The following is an 18,222-nucleotide window of genomic DNA, read 5'->3' on the forward strand; positions in this document are numbered from 1 at the left end:
CACTGCAGAGACCCATCGGAGGCTTGACCACTTTAGCCAATCAGAAATAATAAAAATTCAATGTGTGTCTCCCTTGATGTTCATAACCCCCCTCTTGCGCAGTGGAACCCAGAACGATATGTGACCATTTGGTTACGGCGACACCATTCTGCCGAGGACACCCAAACCAGAGTGGCCACCGCAAAGCCCAAGGTGCCTGACCCTCTCTGCAAGTTGCTGTCTCCCTTCGTGGGATAGTTACCCTACATTGGCTATTGGTTGAGGCACGGGGCCTGTTCCAGCTGTGTATGTCAGGGTGGGCAATTGGAAATGTGAATTGGGCCAAGTTGGAGGTAATAATGCATTTAAGTTATAGTTTATTGAGATGCATTAATACAATCAAAGGCTGTTTTTCCTGCAGTAGTAATGATTTATGCTCACTTGTTGGTCAATTGATTTGATAGCATGTTTTAATCTATGCAAATAAATGATATGAATTGATAGTTCACCTCTATTTTATTCTGTAATCGGGTATATTGTAGCCATGTGTTGGAAACTAATCAAATCAAAGTTGATTTATGATACAATGTGTAAGCGACACAAATACAATGAAATGCCTACTCGCAATAAAGTTCTCTTCTTCGCAAACAGTGCAATGACATTAAGCTAAATGTATGTGTATTTACATTAGGCTATAGCCTACAAATAGCTGTACCACGTAGTCGTAAGCCTATTAGGATATACTGCAAATTATAGTTGTTTTATTCCTGAACTGGCTGAACGGTTCAACTTACTTAACGTCATTGCGTGTACCTGGCGTCTACCTGGCGTGTTCCTGGCGTCTCCAATCTCTTAAAATGATTAATATTACAAAGAGAAGATTATCGCTTCTCACAATGGTGCTGGTTTAGTAAAGTTAGATCAAAACTGAATCCGTGTCTTGCAAGATCACGTAATGATGAAATATTATTTTACATAACAGAACTGACTATAACACCATAGCCTGGTAGGCCTATGACATCACTGTTCCACCCAAAACACCACCTCATTTCTAATGACATTTGAAGCTGAATAGTCAAAAAATAAATCTCATGCGCCAAAACTCAACAGAGCGCACCACTAGGCAGGAAGTATTCTCTGATTTAAACCAAATACAAGAAAGGCTAATAGTTTAACACGATCTGCTCTACATTCGCTCACAAAACAGTGATTCAAAAATATCTAAATGCCTATTCCCATGAAACTGATTGAGATCAATCAAATGATTGTCATGGAGATGCAGTTTGGCTGTTTCAGTGGTGAAACGTGAAGAATTATCATTCACGATTGACATTGATGATGGCCTATTTTAAAAATAGGGTAGCCGATGATTAACTTGATGATTAAACAGGTTAACATACCCCACCAACATTAGGCAACTAAAGTCGTGGCCAAAAGTTTTGAGAAACACAAATATACATTTTCACAAAGTCTGCTGCCTCAGTTTGTATGATGGTATTTTGCATTTACTCCAGAATGTTATGAAGAGTGATCAGATGAATTGCAATTCATTGCAAAGTCCCTTTTTGCCATGCAAAGGAACTGAATCCCCCAAAAACATTTCCACTGCATTTAAGCCCTGCCACAAAAGGACCAGCTGACAACATGTTAGTGATTCTCTCATTAACACAGGTGTGAGTGTTGACAAGGACATGGCTGGAGATCACTCTGTCATGCTGATTGAGTTCGAATAACACACTGGAAGCTTCAAAAGGAGGGTGGTGCTTGGAATCATTGTTCTTCCTCTGTCAACCATGGTTACCTGCAAGGAAACATGTGCCGTCATCATTGCTTTGCACTAAAAGGGCTTCACAGGCAAGGATATTGCTGCCAGTAACATTGCACCTAAATCAACCATTTATCAGATCATCAAGAACTTCAAGGAGAGCGGTTCAATTGTTGTGAAGAAGGCTTCCAAGAAAGTCCAGCAAGCGCCAGGACCTTCTCCAAAAGTTGATTCAGCTGCGGGATCGGGGCACCACCAGTACAGAGCTTGCTCAGGAATGGCAGCAGGCAGGTGTGAGTGCATCTGAGTGAGGCGAAGACTTTTGAAGGATGGCCTGGTGTCAAGAAGGGCAGCAAAGAAGCCACTTTTCTCCAGGAAAAACATCAGGGACAGACTGATATTCTGCAAACGGTACAGGGATTGGACTGCTGAGGACTGGGGTGAAGTCATTTTCTCTGATGAATCCCCTTTCCGATTGTTTGGGGCGTCCGGAAAAAATCTTGCTCGGAGAAGACAAGGTGAGCGCTACCATCAGTCCTGTGTCATGCCAACAGTAAATCATCCTGAGACCATTCATGTGTGGGGTTGCTTCTCAGCCAAGGGAGTGGGCTCACTCACAATTTTGCCTAAGAACACAGCCATGAATAAAGAATGGTACCAACACATCCTCTGAGAACAACTCCTCCCAACCATCCAGGAACAGTTTGGTGACGAACAATGCCTTTTCCAGCATGATGGAGAACCTTGCCATAAGGTAATAGTGATAACTAAGTGGCTCGGGGAACAAAACATCTATATTTTGGGTCCATGGCCAGGAAACTCCCCAGACCTTAATCCAATTGAGAACTTCTGGTCAATCCTCAAGAGGTGGGTGGACAAACAAAACCCCACAAATTCTGACAAACTCCAAGCATTGATTATGCAAGAATGGGCTGCCATCAGTCAGGATGTGGCCCAGAAGTTAATTGATAGCATGCCAGGGTGGATTGCAGAGGACTTGAAATAGAAGGGTCAACACTGCAAATATTGACTCTTTGCATCAACTTCATGTAATTGTCAATAAAAGCCTTTGACACTTATGAAATGCTTGTAATTATACTTCAGTATTCCACAGTAACATCTGACAAAAATATCTAAAGACACTGAAGCGGCAAACTTTGTGGAAATTAATATTTGTGTAATTCTCAAACCTTTTGGCCACGACTGTATACAGAAAGCCCTTATTGCTGAAATAAGTAAATAAAATCAATGATGAGAGAATTTTCAGATTAACTGATTCTTGACACGGACAGCGAGAAAGATCAGAGTGCCTTGAACCAAGAGGTTGTGAGTTCAAATCCCAGGTTAGGACATGTTGAATAATAATTACTGTATAAAAGAACATGCACAATGTAATTGTGTGTCAAATATGTAAGTTGACACTTTGTTAAAAGCCCTGTGTGTGTGAGTATAGTCAGACCATCATTTGTTTTTCAACAGGACAATGACCCAACACACCTCCCGGCATTGTAAGGGCTATTTGACCAAGAAGGAGAGTGATGGAGTGCTGCATCAGATGACCTGGCCTCCACAATCACCTGACCTCAACCCAAATGAGATGGTTTGGGATGAGTTGGACTGCAGAGGGAAGGAAAAGCAGCCAACAAGTGCTCAGCATATGTGGGAACTCCTTCAAGACTGTTGGAAAAGCATTCCAGGTGAAGCTGGTAGAGAGAATGCCAAAGAGTGTGCAAAGCTGTCATCAAGGCAGAGGGTGGCTTGTTAGAAAATATAGAATATAACATGTATTTTGATTTGTTTAAAACAGGAATGTAAGCTTTCAGTCGATATAAGACACTTCTATGTTTCTTTCAATTGTTGTTTCTCTAAAATATGTGATCTTGATATAACGCGCTGCATGATTTACAACTGTCTCGTTGACGGAACGCAAATCCTTATTAATAAACAAATTAGACACAGTTATGCAGTCCCGAGCTAAAAAGGGTCCAATCCAACTTAATTTTAAGGGCTTGTAAGTAAGCATTTCAAGATGGAGTAGCAGTCAGATGTGTCTTGTCCTGTGTTAATTAGTCTGTAAATAGCCTGTTTTTTCGTTTTTTTTCTCGTAAATTTGAATCTCACTTTCCATCTACGAACTAAACATACTTTCCTGCAACCAGCCTCACCCAATGTGGTACTGATCTGCTATTTTGTTATACCTCATAACTGGAACCCACATCAGAGGCTAGCCAGCAAACTAGCTACTAGTCATTGTTTGCCACTGCTAGCGGTCTTCACCGTTAGCTAGGAAACTAGCCAGCTCTAGCTTGGACAATTACCTGCCAGTCTGCACAGTGCGATATCAACCCAGAGCTTCCTAAATTTGTTTTATTCACTGCTTTAGCACACTCCGCCAACCTGGATGTCCTAGCCTTGTATGAATCCTGGCTTAGGCAGGCCACAAAAATTCTGAAATCTCCATCCCTAACTACAACATTTTCTGTCAAGATAGAACTGCCAAAAGGGGCGGAGTTGCAATCTACTGCAGAGATAGCCTGCAGTTCTGTCTTACTATCCAGGTTTGTGCCCAAACAGATCGAGCTTCTACTTTTAAAAATCCACCTTTCCAGAAATAAGTCTCTCACTGTTGCCGCTTGTTATAGACCCCCCTCAGCCCCCAGCTGTGCCCTGGACACCATATGCGAATTGATTGCCCCCAATCTATCTTCAGAACTCGTACTGTTAGGTGACTTAAACTGGGATATGCTTAACACCCCGGCCGTCCTACAATCTAAGCTAGATGCCCTCAATCTCACACAAATTATCAAGGAACCTACCAGGTACAACTCTAAATCCGTAAACATGGGCACCCTCATAGATATCATCCTGACCAACTTGCCCTCCAAATACACCTCTGCTGTCTTCAACCAGTATCTCAGCGATCACTGCCTCATTGCCTGCGTCCGTAATGGGTGCACAGTCAAATGACCACCCCTCATCACTGTCAAATGCTCCCTAAAATACTTTAGTGAGCAGGCATTTCTAATCAACGTGGCCCGGGTATCCTGGAAGGATATTGACCTCATCCCATCAGTAGAGGATGCCTGGTTGTTCTTTAATAAAAGTGCTTTCCTCACCATCTTAAATAAGCATGCCCCAGTCAAAAAATGTAGAACTAAGAACAGATATAGCCCCTGGTTCACTCCTGACTTGACTGCCCTTGACCAGCACAAAAACCTCCTTTGGCGTACTGGATTAGAATCAAATAGCGATATGAGTTGCGATATGCAACTTTTCAGGGAAGTCAGGAACCAATATACATAGTCAGTTAGGAAAGTTTAGGCTAGCTTTTTCAATCAGAAATGCGCATCCTGTAGCAGTAATTACAAAAAGTTCTGGGACACAGTAAAGTCCATGGAGAATAAGAGCACCTCCTCCCAGCTGCCCATTGCACTGAGGCTAGGAAACTCTGTCACCACCGATACATTTCAATAAGCATGTTTCTAAGGCCGGTGATGCTTTCCACCTGGCTACCCCTACCCCAGCCAACAGCTCTGCACCCCCTGCAGCAACCTGCCCAATCCGTCCCCCGCTTCTCCTTCACCAAAATCCAGATAGCTGATGTTCTGAACGAGCTGTAAAATCTGGACCCCTACAAATCAGCTGGGCTAGACAATCTTCCTTTCTTTCTAAAATGATCTGCCGCGATTGTTGCAACCCCTATTACTAGCCTGTTCAACCTCTCGTATCGTCTGATATCCCTAAAGATTGGAAAGCTGCCGTGGTCAACCCCTTTTTAAAAGGGGGAGACACTCTAGACCCAAACTGTTACAGACCTATATCCATCCTGCCCTGCCTTTCTAAAATCTTCGAAAGCCAAGTTAACAAACAGATCACCGACCATTTTGAATCCTACCGTACCTTCTCTGCTATGCAATCTGGTTTCAGAGCTGGTCATGGGTGCACTTCAGCCACGCTCAAGGTCCTAAACGATATCATAACCACCATGGATAGAAGACAGTACTGTGCAGCCATCTTCATCGACCTGGCCAAGGCTTTCGACTCTGTCAATCAGCGCATTCTTATCGGCAGACTCAATAGCCTTGGTTTCTCTAATGATTGCCTCACCTGGTTCACCAACTACTTCTCAGACAGAGTTCAGTGTGTCAAATCGTAGGGCCGGTTGTCCGGACCTCTGGAAGTCTCTTTGGGGGTGTCACAGGGTTCAAATCTCAGGCCGACTCTTTTCTCTGTATCAATGATGTCGCTCTTGCTGCTGGTGATTCTCTGATCCACCTCTATGCAGACGACACCATTCTGTATACATCTGTCCCTTCTTTGGACACTGTCTTAACAAACCTCCAAATGAACTTCAATGCCATACAACACACCTCCCGGGGCCCCCAACGGTTCTTAAATGCTTATAAAACAAAGTACATGCTCTTCAACCGATCGCTGCCCACACCTGCCCCCCCGACTAGCATCACTACTCTGGATGGTTCTGACTTAGAATATGTGGACAACTACAAATACCTAGGTGTCTGGTTAGACTGTAAACTCTCTTTCCAGATTCACATTAAGCATCTCCAATCCAAAAATAAATCTAGAATTGGTTTCCTATTTCGCAACAAAGCCTCCTTCACTCATACTGCCAAACACCCTCGTAAAACTGACTATCCTACCGACTTCGGCGATGTAATTTACAAAATAGCCTCCAACACTCTACTCAGTAAATTGGATGCAGTCTATCACAGTGCCATCCATTTTGTCACCAAAGTCCCATATGCCACCCACCACTGCGACCTGTATGCTCTCGTCTGCTGGCCCTCACTAAATATCCGTCGCCAAACTGACTGGCTCCAGGTCATCTATAAGTCTTTGCTAAGCAAAGCCCCGCCTTATCTCAGCTCACTGGTCACCATAGCAACACTCACCATGAGCACGCGCTCCAGAAGGTATATTTCACTGGTCATCCTCAAAGCCAATTCCTACTTTGGCTGCCAATGACTGGAACGAATTGCTTGAGTTGTGCTTGTATAGCTGTTACAGTATGAGTGTACCCACCTTGTTCTTTCTTTCTCTCGAACTCTTTCTGTTGTTCCTTCCTGAGGGGTTTCTCTCTCTCTCTCTCTCTCTCTCTCTCTCTCTCTGTGTCTCTGACTCTTTCTGTTGTTCCTTCCTGAGGGGGTTTCTCTCTCTCTGTGTCTCTGACTCTGTCTGTTGTTCCTTCCTGAGGGGGTTTCTCTCTCTCTCTCTCTGTGTCTCTGTGTCTCTGACTCTTTCTGTTGTTCCTTCCTGAGGGGGTTTCTCTCTCTCTGTGTCTCTGACTCTGTCTGTTGTTCCTTCCTGAGGGGGTTTCTCTCTCTCTCTCTCTGTGTCTCTGACTCTGTCTGTTGTTCCTTCCTGAGGGGGTTTCTCTCTCTCTCTCTCTGTGTCTCTGACTCTGTTGTTCCTTCCTGAGAGGTTTCTCTCTCTCTCTCTCTCTCTGACTCTTTCTGTTGTTCCTTCCTGAGAGGTTTCTCTCTCTCTCTCTCTCTCTCTGACTCTGTCTGTTGTTCCTTCCTGAGAGGTTTCTCTCTCTCTCTCTGTCTCTGACTCTTTCTGTTGTTCCTTCCTGAGAGGTTTCTCTCTCTCTCTGTCTCTGACTCTTTCTGTTGTTCCTTCCTGAGAGGTTTCTCTCTCTCTGTGTCTCTGACTCTGTCTGTTGTTCCTTCCTGAGGGGTGTCTCTCTCTCTCTCTGACTCTTTCTGTTGTTCCTTCCTGAGAGGTTATCTCTCTCTCTCTCTGACTCTTTCTGTTGTTCCTTCCTGGGGGGGTTTCTCTCTCTGTCTCTGACTCTTTCTGTTTTTCCTTCCTGGGGGGGGTTTAATCCTGGAGTAGATCAAGTCCCTGTAGATCAATATCATCCATTCAACTGGGTGAAGATACACAAACACTCTCTCTCTCTCTCACTCTCTCAAACACCACACACACGCAGACACACAGATACCACACACATGCAAATACACACACACACACACACACACACACACACACACACACACACACACACACACAGTGGTAGGATAAAGAGTGAAAAAGAAAGATACATAGGGAGGAGAGAGAAAGCTAGAGGGAATGAGAGAAAAAAGGAATGAAAAAGACAGAGTGACAGGGACTAGCCATTATAAATCATATCTACTGTTGGCAGCAGCTGTGTATCCTAGCAACCAGATCACACCCTATCCAGAAGTCTGGACACAGTAATCACTACCCATACTGCACTGCACCACACCCCAATGGTCCTGACCGACACTGTACCACGCCCCAACAGCCCTAACTGACCTTGTACCATGCCCTCTACCAGACAGTATGAGTGTATATCACATCAACTTAACACTGAGACAGACATGTACTGTATATCACATCAATTTAACACTGGGACAGACAAGTATATCACATCAACTTAACACTGAGACAGACAAGTATATCACATCAACTTAACACTGAGACAGACATGTACTGTATATCACATCAACTTAACACTGAGACAGACATGTACTGTATATCACATCAACTTAACACTGGGACAGACATGTACTGTATATCACATCAACTTAACACTGAGACAGACATGTATATCACATCAACTTAACACTGTGATCTAGTAAGAACCTGTCATCCCCTCTGGATCTGTAACTCTGGGCCTTTTCGATGTATTCTCCAAACAGCAGTCTACACATAATATTATTCAGCTTGGTGTGGGTGCTCACATGGTTAGAGGTAGATAGGCAAAGAAAGAAAGACACACACTGAATAATGATGCTTTCTGATATCAGTCGCGAGAGCTTCAGGCACACTTAGGGTTTGCAAAGTGTCGGAAATTTTCCATGGAAAGTTAATCTAATTGCTTAACAATTTATCTGTACATGGAATTGTATTCGGGGTTTTTTGGACTCATTTTTTTTCTATTCTTCACAGGAAAATGCCACGGGAACTATCTGATGTGTGGAGACGTTTCACTGCAGCTAAAAAGCTGTGTACATTGGCAAATACTGTTCCAAATCATATGTAAAGAACGCAACAAAGTGCATAATGTTCCCTCAGCGCTCACAACGAGCAACCTCTGACAAAAGTCCCTCTACTTCTATTCGAGGTGAAAACGATGAATCAGACACCTTATCGATAGCAACAGCTCTTGGATTTTTTTTTTGACTCAATGGAGGAACGTAGTCAGAGAAATGCTGATGATTGTCTTGCTCTGGATGCGTATGCAACTGGTTCACCTCTGATGCTCACAGGCAATGCGTATTGGAAGAGATTTCTGAATGTTCCTCGCCCAGCATACACCCCTCCAACCAGACATGCTTTATCTACTAATTTGCTGGATGCAGAGTTCAACAGAGTTCAAGTGAAGGTGAAGCAAATCACAGAGAAAGCAGACTGTATTCTAATGATCTCTGATGGTTGAATGTTCGTGGGAAAGGAATAATTACCTACATCATATCCACCCCTCAACCAATATTCTACAAGAGCACAGACAAAAGGGACAACAGACACACCGGTCTCTCTGCAGATGAGCTGAAGGCAGTCATCAATGACCTTGGACCACAGAAGGTATTTGCACTGGTGACAGACAATGCTGGGAACATGAAGGCTGCTTGGTCTAAAGTGGAGGAGTCCTACCCTCACATCACACCCATTGGCTGTGTGGCTCATGAATTGAATCTGATCCTCAAGTACATGATGGCACTGAAAACAATGGATACACTTTACAAGAGAGCCAAGGAAACTGTTAAGTCATCAAGTTATAGCAGCAATCTACCTCACCAAGCAAAGTGAGAAGAATAAGAGCACCACATTCAAGCTGCCCAGCATCACCCATTGGGGTGGTGTTGTCATAATGTTTGACAGTCTCCTGGAGGGGAAGGAGTTTCTCCAAGAAATGGCCATATCACAGTCTGCTGATATGGACAGCCCAAATCAAGAGAATCCTCCTGGATGATGTATTTTGGGAGAGAGTGATAAGCAGCCTGAAACCTATAGCAGTAGCCATTGCACGGATTGAGGGAGACAATGCCATCCTGTCTGATGTTCAGACTCTGCTTGTAGATGTAAGAGAAGAAATCCATACTGCCCTGCCCACTTCACTGTTGCTCCAAGCAGAGGAAACTGCAGTTCTGAAATACATCAAAAAGCGTGAAGACTTCTGCCTGAAGCCCATACACGCCACAGAGTACATGTTGGACCCCAAGTATGCTGGCAAGGGCATCCTGTCTGGTGCAGAGATCAACAAGGCCTATGGTGTCATCACTACTGTGTCTTGCCACCTTGGTATGGATGAGGGCAAGGTTCTTGGCAGTCTGGCAAAATACACTTCCAAGCAAGGGCTTTGGGATAGAGATGCAACATGAAAGTCATGCCAACATATCTCATCAGCCACCTGGTGGAAGGGACTTTGTGGATCTGAGGCTCTTTCCCCTGTTGCCTCCATCATCCTCCAAATCCCACCAACATCAGCCACCTCAGAGCGCAACTGGTCCTTGTTTGGGAACACACACACCAAAGCACGCAACAGACTGACCAATACAAGGGTTGAAAGATTGGTGGCCATCCGGGCAAATTGTTGGATTTTTGAGCCTGACAACGAGCCATGCTCAACAAGGTTGGGAAGTGACAGTGAAGATGAGGCCTCAGAGTCTGATGTTCAAGAGCTGAACATTGAGGAGGTCCACAGAGAAGTCATGGAAGCCTTAGAGGAAGACAACCAAAGCTTTCATTTCTAGACTATCCTTTTACAGATTTTTGGGGAGATGTGATAGATCATTGGGGATCATTCAATATTCCCTTTCTTTTGTTGATCAGTGAAATCATCCCATGTGAAGAGTCAACTCATTTAATTAAAGTTCAATTCATAACTAAATTATTATTATTTTTTCTGTTGGAAGGATTTAATCATTTGCAATTAAGTCTACTACGGTAAAAGGTTTATGTTTCTGTCTCCATATGGTATGGTAAATATATCCAATGCAAAAAACATGTCACGCCCTGATCTGTTTCACCTGTCCTTGTGCTTATCTCCACCCCCCTCCAGGTGTTGTCTATTTCCCCCATTATCCCCTATGTATTTATACCTGTGTTGTCTGTTTGTCTGTTGCCAGTTTGTCTTGTTTGTTCAAGCCTACCAGTGGTTTGTCTCAGCGCTTGGTTTGCCCTAGTCTCTCGTCCTCCTGGTTCTTGACCTTTGCCTGTCTTGACCCCGTACCCACCCGCCTGACCACTGCCTTCTGTCCTGTACCGTTGCTCCACCTCTGGATTATCGACCTCTACCTGACCTGAGCCTGTCTGCCGGCCGGCCGGCCGGCCTGTACCTTGGCCTCTGCTCTGGATTATCGACCTCTACCTGACCTGAGCCTGTCTGCCGGCCGGCCGTCCTCTACCTTGGCCTCTGCTCTGGATTATTGACGCCTGCCTGGACCTGTCGTTTGACTGCACTTGTGGTTACAATCAACATGGTTACTTCACACTGTCTGCACTTGGGTCTTACCATGATTTCTGATAAAACATCTAAATGGTATTAATATTAATTTGCATATATTCACGTTAATTCCCACGGAAAGTTTCCACCTTTGAATATTCCCCAAAACGTGCAACCCTAGGTACACTGAACAATGTAGCTTTCTGATATCAGTCGCAAGAGCTTCAGGCTTAAAATAGCATATTCTGCTCAGATAAATATAGATACGCAATTAAGTCAGGAGAAAGAAAGAGAACCCTCTGTGTGTGTCTGTGTGTGTGTGAGAGAGTAAAGCTATTTTATGCACTTATATAAACCATGCTCCAATTTCAGATGGCTGATGGATGGGTTGTGACCTCAGAGAGAAATACAGTATCTAGCTTCTGGTAGCTTGGAGGCTCAGTGAGTTGGCAGTATTTATATTATCAACCATTATACAAGTCAGTATCCGAGGTCCATGTCTGGGGACAGCCACTAGGGGGCAACAGTGAGCGCTGTTACCTTTTTTAATTTATTTCACCTTTATTTCACCTTTATTTAACCAGGTAGGCTAGTTGAGAACAAGTTCTCATTTACAACTGCGACCTGGCCAAGAAAAAAGGAAAGCAGTTCGACACATACAACAACACAGAGTTACACGTGGAATAAACAAAACATACAGTCAATAATACAGTAGAACAAAAGAAAACAAAAAGTCTATATACAGTGAGTGCAAATGAGGTAAGTTAAGGAAATAAATAGGCCATGGTGGCGAAGTAATTACAATATAGCAATTAAACACCGGAATGGTAGATGTGCAGAAGGTGAATGTTCAGGTATAGATACTGGGGTGCAAAGGAGCAAAATAAATAAATACCAGTATGGGGATGAGGTAGGTAGATAGATGGGATGTTTACAGATGGGCTATGTACAGGTGCAGTGATTTGTAAGCTGCTCTGACAGCTGGTGCTTAAAGCTAGTGAGGGAGATGTGAGTCTCCAACTTCAGAGATTTTTGCAATTCGTTCCAGTCATGGGCAGCAGAGAACTGGAAGGAAAGACAACCAAAGGAGGAATTGGCTTTGGGGGTGACCAGTGAGATATACCTGCTGGAGCGCGTGGCTACGAGTGGGTGCTGCTATGGTGACCAGTGAGCTGAGATAAGGCGGGGCTTTACCTAGCAGAGACTTGTAGATAACCTGTAGCCAGTGGATTTGGCGACGAGTATGAAGCGAGGGCCAACCAACGAGAGCGTACAGGTCGTAATGGTGGGTAGTGTGTGGGGCTTTGGTGACAAAACGGATGGCACTGTGATAGACTGCATCCAGTTTGTTGAGTAGAGTGTTGGAGGCTATTTTATAGATGACATCACCGAAGTCGAGGATCGTTAGGGTGGTCAGTTTTACGAGGGTATTTTTGGCAGCATGAGTGAAGGATGCTTTGTTGCGATATAGGAAGCCGATTCTAGATGTAATTTTGGATTGGAGATGCTTAATGTGAGTCTGGAAGGAGAGTTTACAGTCTAATCAGACACCCAGGTATTTGTAGTTGTCCACGTAAGTCAGAGCCGTCCAGAGTAGTGATGCTGGACGGGCGAGCAGGTGCGGGCAGTGATCGATCAAATAGCATGCATTTAGTTTTACAAGAGCAGTTGGAGGCCACGGAAGGAGAGTTGTATGGCATTGAAGCTCGTCTGGAGGTTAGTTAACACAGTGTCCAAGGAGGGGCCAGAAGTATACAGAATGATGTCGTCTGCGTAGAGGTGGATCAGAGAATCACCAGCAGCAAGAGCAACATCATTGATGTATACAGAAAGAGAATTGAACCCTGTGGCACACCCATAGAGACTGTCAGAGGTCCGGACAACAGTCCCTCAGATTTGACACACTGAACTCTTTCAGAGAAGTAGTTGGTAAACCAGGCGAGGCAATCATTTGAGAAACCAAGGCTGTCGAGTCTGCCAATAAGAATGTTGTGATTGACAGAGTCGAAAGCCTTGGCCAGATCGATGAATACAGCTGCACAGTAATGTCTCTTATCGATGGCGGTTATGATGTCGTTTAGAACCATGAGCGTGGCTGAGGTGCACCCATGACTAGCTCTGAAACCAGATTGCATAGCGGAGAAGGTATGGTGGGATTCGAAATGGTCAGTAATCTGTTTGGCTTTCGAAGACCTTAGAAAGACAGGGTAGGACAGATATAGGTCTGTAGCAGTTTGGGTCTAGAATGTCACCCGCTTTGAAGAGGGGGATGACCACGGCAGCTTCCCAATCTTTGGGAATCTCAGACGATACGAAAGGGAGGTTGAACAGGCTAGTAATAGGGGTTGCAACCATTTCGGCAGATCATTTTAGAAAGAGAGGGTCCAGATTGTCTAGCCCCGCTGATTTGTAGGGGTCCAGATTTTGCAGCTCTTTCAGAACATCAGCTATCTGGATTTGGGTAAAGGAGAAATGGTGGGGGTTTAGGCGGGTTGCTGAGGGGGTGCAGAGCTGTTGGCTGGGATAGGGGTAGCCAAGTGGAAAGCATGGCCAGCCATAGAGAAATGCTTATTGAAATTCTCAATTATAGTGGATTTATCGGTGGTGACAGTGTTTCCTAGCCTCAGAGCAGTGGGCAGCTGGGATGAGGTGCTCTTATTCTCCATGGACTTTACAGTGTCCCAGAACTTTTTTGAGTTAGTACTACAGGATGCAAATTTCTGTTTGAAAAAGCTTGCTTTAGCTTTTCTAACTGCCTGTGTATATTTGTTCCTAACTTCCTTGAAAAGTTGCATATCACGGGGGCTATTCGATGCTAATGCAGAACGCCACAGGATGTTTTTGTGCTGGTCAAGAGCAGACAGGTCTGGAGTGAACCAAGGACTATATCTATTCCTGGTTCTCATTTTTTTGAGAGGGGCATGCTTATTTAAGATGGTGAGGAAGGCACTTTTAAAGAATAGCCAGGCATCATCTACTGACGGGATGAGGTCAATGTTATTCCAGGATACCACGGCCAGGTCGATTAGAAAGGCTTGCTCGCAGAAATGTTTCAGGGAGCGTTTGACAGTGATTAGGGGTGATCGTTTGGTCGCAGACCCATTATTGATGCAGGCAATGAGGCAGTGATCACTGAGATCTTGATTGAAAACAGCAGAGGTGTATTTGGAGGGCGAATTAGTTAGGATGACATCTATGAGGGTGCCCGTGTTTACTGATTTGGGGTTGTACCTGGTAGGTTCATTGATAATTTGTGTGAGGTTGAGGGTATCAAGCTTAGTTTGTAGGATGGCCGGGGTGTTAAGCATGTCCCAGTTTAGGTCACCTAGTAGCACGAGCTCAGAAGATAGATGGGGGGCAATCAATTCACACATGGTATCAAGGGCACAGCTGTTGGCAGAGGGAGGTCTATAGCAAGCGGCAACAGTGAGAGACTTGTTTCTGGAAAGGTGAATTTTTAGAAGTAGAAGCTCAAATTGTTTGGGTACAGACTTAGATAGCCTGCAGAGTTCTGTATTACTATATTTGCAGTAGATTGCAACACCGCCCCCTTTGGCAGTTCTATCTTGGCGGAAAACGTTATTGTTAGGAATGGAAATTTCAAGGTTTTTGGTGGTTTTCCTACGCCAGGATTCAGACACGGCTAAGACATCCAGGTTGGCAGAGTGTGCTAAAGCAGTGAGTAAAACAAATGTAGGGAGTAGGCTTCTAATGTTAACATGCATGAAACCAAGGCTTTTACATTTACAGAAGTCAACAAATGAGAGCGCCTGTGGGGTGGGAGTGGAGCTAGGCACTGCAGGACCTGGATTAACCTCCACATCACCAGAGGAACAGAGGAGAAGTAGGATAAGGGTACGGCTAAAGACTATACGAACTGGCCGTCTAGCACGTTCGGAACAGAGAGTTAAAGGAGCAGGTTTCTGGGCACGATAGCATAGATTCAAGGCATAGTGTACAGACAAAGGTAAGGTAGGATGTGAGTACATTGTAGGTAAACCTAGGCATTGAGTAATGAAGAGAGAGATATAGTCTCTAGAGATGTTTAAACCAGGTGATGTCATCGCATATGTAGGAGGTGGAACAACATGGTTGGTTAAGGCATATTGAGCAGGGTTAGAGGCTCTACAGTGAAATAAGACATTAATCACTAACCAGGACAGTAATGGACAAGGCATATTGATATTAGAGAGAGGCATGCGTAGCCAAGTGAACATATGGGTCCAGTGAGTGGTTGGGCTGGCTGGGGACACAGCGATTCAGACAGTTAGCAGGCCGATGCTAACAAGCTAACATTTAGTAGGCCGGGGTTAACAAGCTAGCAGCTAGTAGACTGGGGCAAGCTAGCAGTTAGCAGGCCGGGTTAGCAAGCAAGCAGTTAGCATTGGCTAGCAGTTACAGACCGGGCAGGTAAGCTAGCAGTTAGCAGGCCGGGCCCGGCAGCTAGCAGTTAGCAGGCCGGGTTAGCAAGCAGTTAGCAGGGGCTAACAGTTAGCAGACCGGGTTAGCAAGCAAGCAGTTAGCCAGGGCTAGCAGTTAGCAGACCGGGCAGGCGAGCTAGCAGTTAGCCGACCGGGTTAGCAAGCAAGCAGATAGCAGGGGCTAGAAAGTTAGCCTTTGGGGGACGTCGCGATGGTGGTAAGTCTGTTTTGCCTCTTCGTGCGGTGACGTCGATAGACCAGTCGTGGAATTTGTAGGGTTCCAAGTAGCTCTAGGTAGCTAGCAGGCCTAGCTGGTTAGCATAATGGGCCTTCAGCGGGGGTCGCGCCTGAGGGGCCTGTTGGGAGTCCTCGGGCAGATTATTTCGGTATTCCAGTCGTAGGGGATCTGCGGGGTTCCATGCCCCATACCGGCTGTAGAAGGGGTCCGGATATTGTAGCCAAGGAGTATACTTCGGTGGTAGCACAGGAGCCCTGGCCGGGCTAGCTTCAAGCTAATTGGTGCTTGCTCTGGGATGAAAACGCTATCCAGGAGTAGTCATCCGGGATTGCGGTTAGCTAGTTGTGAAGATCCAGATGAAAATGTTCAGTTTGCGGTAGGAATCCGGGGATAAAAATAACAGGTCCGTTATGCTCTAGTTAGAGTCACGTTGTTCGAACTGACGAGAGCTTTCCGAGCTGAAGGTTAGCTGATGACCGCTGGTAATGGTTTGCTGACTGATAGCTGGTAGTTAGCTGGCTAGCTTCAGTTGAGGGATTCCAGATCCGAAGTAAATATAAATACTTTAGGAAAAAAAGCAGATCCACGCCACATTGGGTGAGGCGGGTTGCAGGAGAGTATTTAGATGTTGAGGTTTAGCAAAATATTTTAAAGGATATGCGACGAAAAAGTTAAACGATATATACAAGGGACAATACAGGACAAAGACGTCTGACTGCTACGCCATCTTGGATACTAACCAAGATACTAACCTACCGTCAAGTAGGTTTCGATTTTGCTAGGACTTAGTGGATAGAGATCAAGTGTCAGCATCTGCCTCTGATTCCAAAGTTTGTAAGTTCAAATCCACCAATTATAAATTTGTTTTTGACACTGGTCAAAAACCAACATCAAATTTCAAAGTTGTTCCAAAAGTCACATTTCAAAGAGTTTAAGGTTAAAAACAAAAATATTTAAACTCTCTATCGCTGCATTATGCCTAACTTTAAGAATTTAGATTTAAAGCCTGAACTTAACCCTAACCTTAAAAATGTGGAGTTAAAACTTAACCTTAAACACTTTGAAGTTAGACTTTTGGAGCAACTTCTAAATGTGACGTTTGAGAACATGAATAAATGTCTAATTCTGAGCAAGCAGTTCCAGAAACACAGCTCTCACTGGCAACTGTCTTGTGCTACGATGTCTGTCTGTGTTTGTGTTCCCTATCTCTGTTAGAGTGCGTCAGTTTCTTGTTTTGTTGGTGGCATTCATAATAAAAATAAATGTACGCTCACCACACTGCACCTTGGTCCGGTCATTTCCCTGACGACGTTCGTGACACAGCCTGTCTTCTCTTATGAGCCATCAGCGGCCTTTATCAATAGCAAGGCTATACTTCAGTTTGGGTCAGTCACAGTGGTCAGGTATTCTGCCACTGTGTCCTCTCTGTTTTGGGTCAGTCACAGTGGTCAGGTATTCTGCCACTGTGTCCTCTCTGTTTTGGGTCAGTCACAGTGGTCAGGTATTCTGCCACTGTGTCCTCTCTGTTTTGGGTCAGTCACAGTGGTCAGGTATTCTGCCACTGTGACTGTCCTCTCTGTTAAGGGACAAATAGAATTCTAGTTTGCTCTGTTTTTTTGTTTGTTCTTTCTAATGTGTCAAGTAATTATCGTTTTGTTTTCTCATGATTTGGTTGGATCAAATTGTGTTGCTGTCCTGGGGCTCTTTGTGGTCTGTTTGTGTTTGTGAACCCAGGGGGCTGTTCTCCAGGTTCATCTCTCTGTAGATGATGGCTTTGTTATGGAAGGTTTGGGAATCGCTTCCTTTTAGGCGGTTGAAAATTTAACAGCTCTTTCTGAATTTTGATAATTAGCGGGTATCGGCCTAATTCTGCTCTGCATGCATTATTTGACGTTTTACGTTGTATACACAGGATATATTTGCAGAATTCTGCAGGCAGTCTCAATTTGGTGTTTGTCCCATTTTGTGAATTCTTGGTTGGTGAGTTGACCCCAGACCTCACACCCATAAAGGGTAATGGGTTTTATAACTGATTCAAGTATTTTTAGCCAGATCCTAATTGGTGTGGCGAATTCCTTTTGATGGCATAGAAGGCCCTTCTTGTCTTGTTCACAGCTTTGTGGAACTTACCTGTGGCACTGATGTTTAGGCCGAGACATGTATAGTTTTGTGTGTGCGGTAGGGCAACGGTGTCTAGATGGAATTTGTATTTTGTGGTCCTGGCAACTGGACCTTTTTTGGAACACCATTATTTTTGTCTTACTGAGATTTAATGTCAGGGCCCAGGTCCGACAGAATCTGTGCAGAAGATCTGGGTGCTGCTGTAGGCCCTCCTTGGTTGGAGACAGAAGCACCAGATCATCAGCAAACAGTAGACATTTGA

The 18,222-nt window shown here is 44.6% G+C and overlaps 1 long non-coding RNA gene across 1 annotated transcript; it reads left to right on the forward strand.

The window, feature by feature from the left end:
- Positions 1-92: 92 nt before the first annotated feature.
- LOC135572413 (uncharacterized) lies at positions 93-17,115 on the forward strand. The gene is made up of 3 exons (XR_010464265.1): positions 93-332; positions 3,224-3,441; positions 8,684-17,115. It is a non-coding gene; the product is annotated as an uncharacterized LOC135572413 (long non-coding RNA).
- The last annotated feature ends 1,107 nt before the right edge of the window (positions 17,116-18,222 follow it).

This window comes from Oncorhynchus nerka, linkage group LG7 (genome assembly GCF_034236695.1).
Source record: "Oncorhynchus nerka isolate Pitt River linkage group LG7, Oner_Uvic_2.0, whole genome shotgun sequence".
Taxonomy (NCBI): domain Eukaryota; kingdom Metazoa; phylum Chordata; class Actinopteri; order Salmoniformes; family Salmonidae; genus Oncorhynchus; species Oncorhynchus nerka.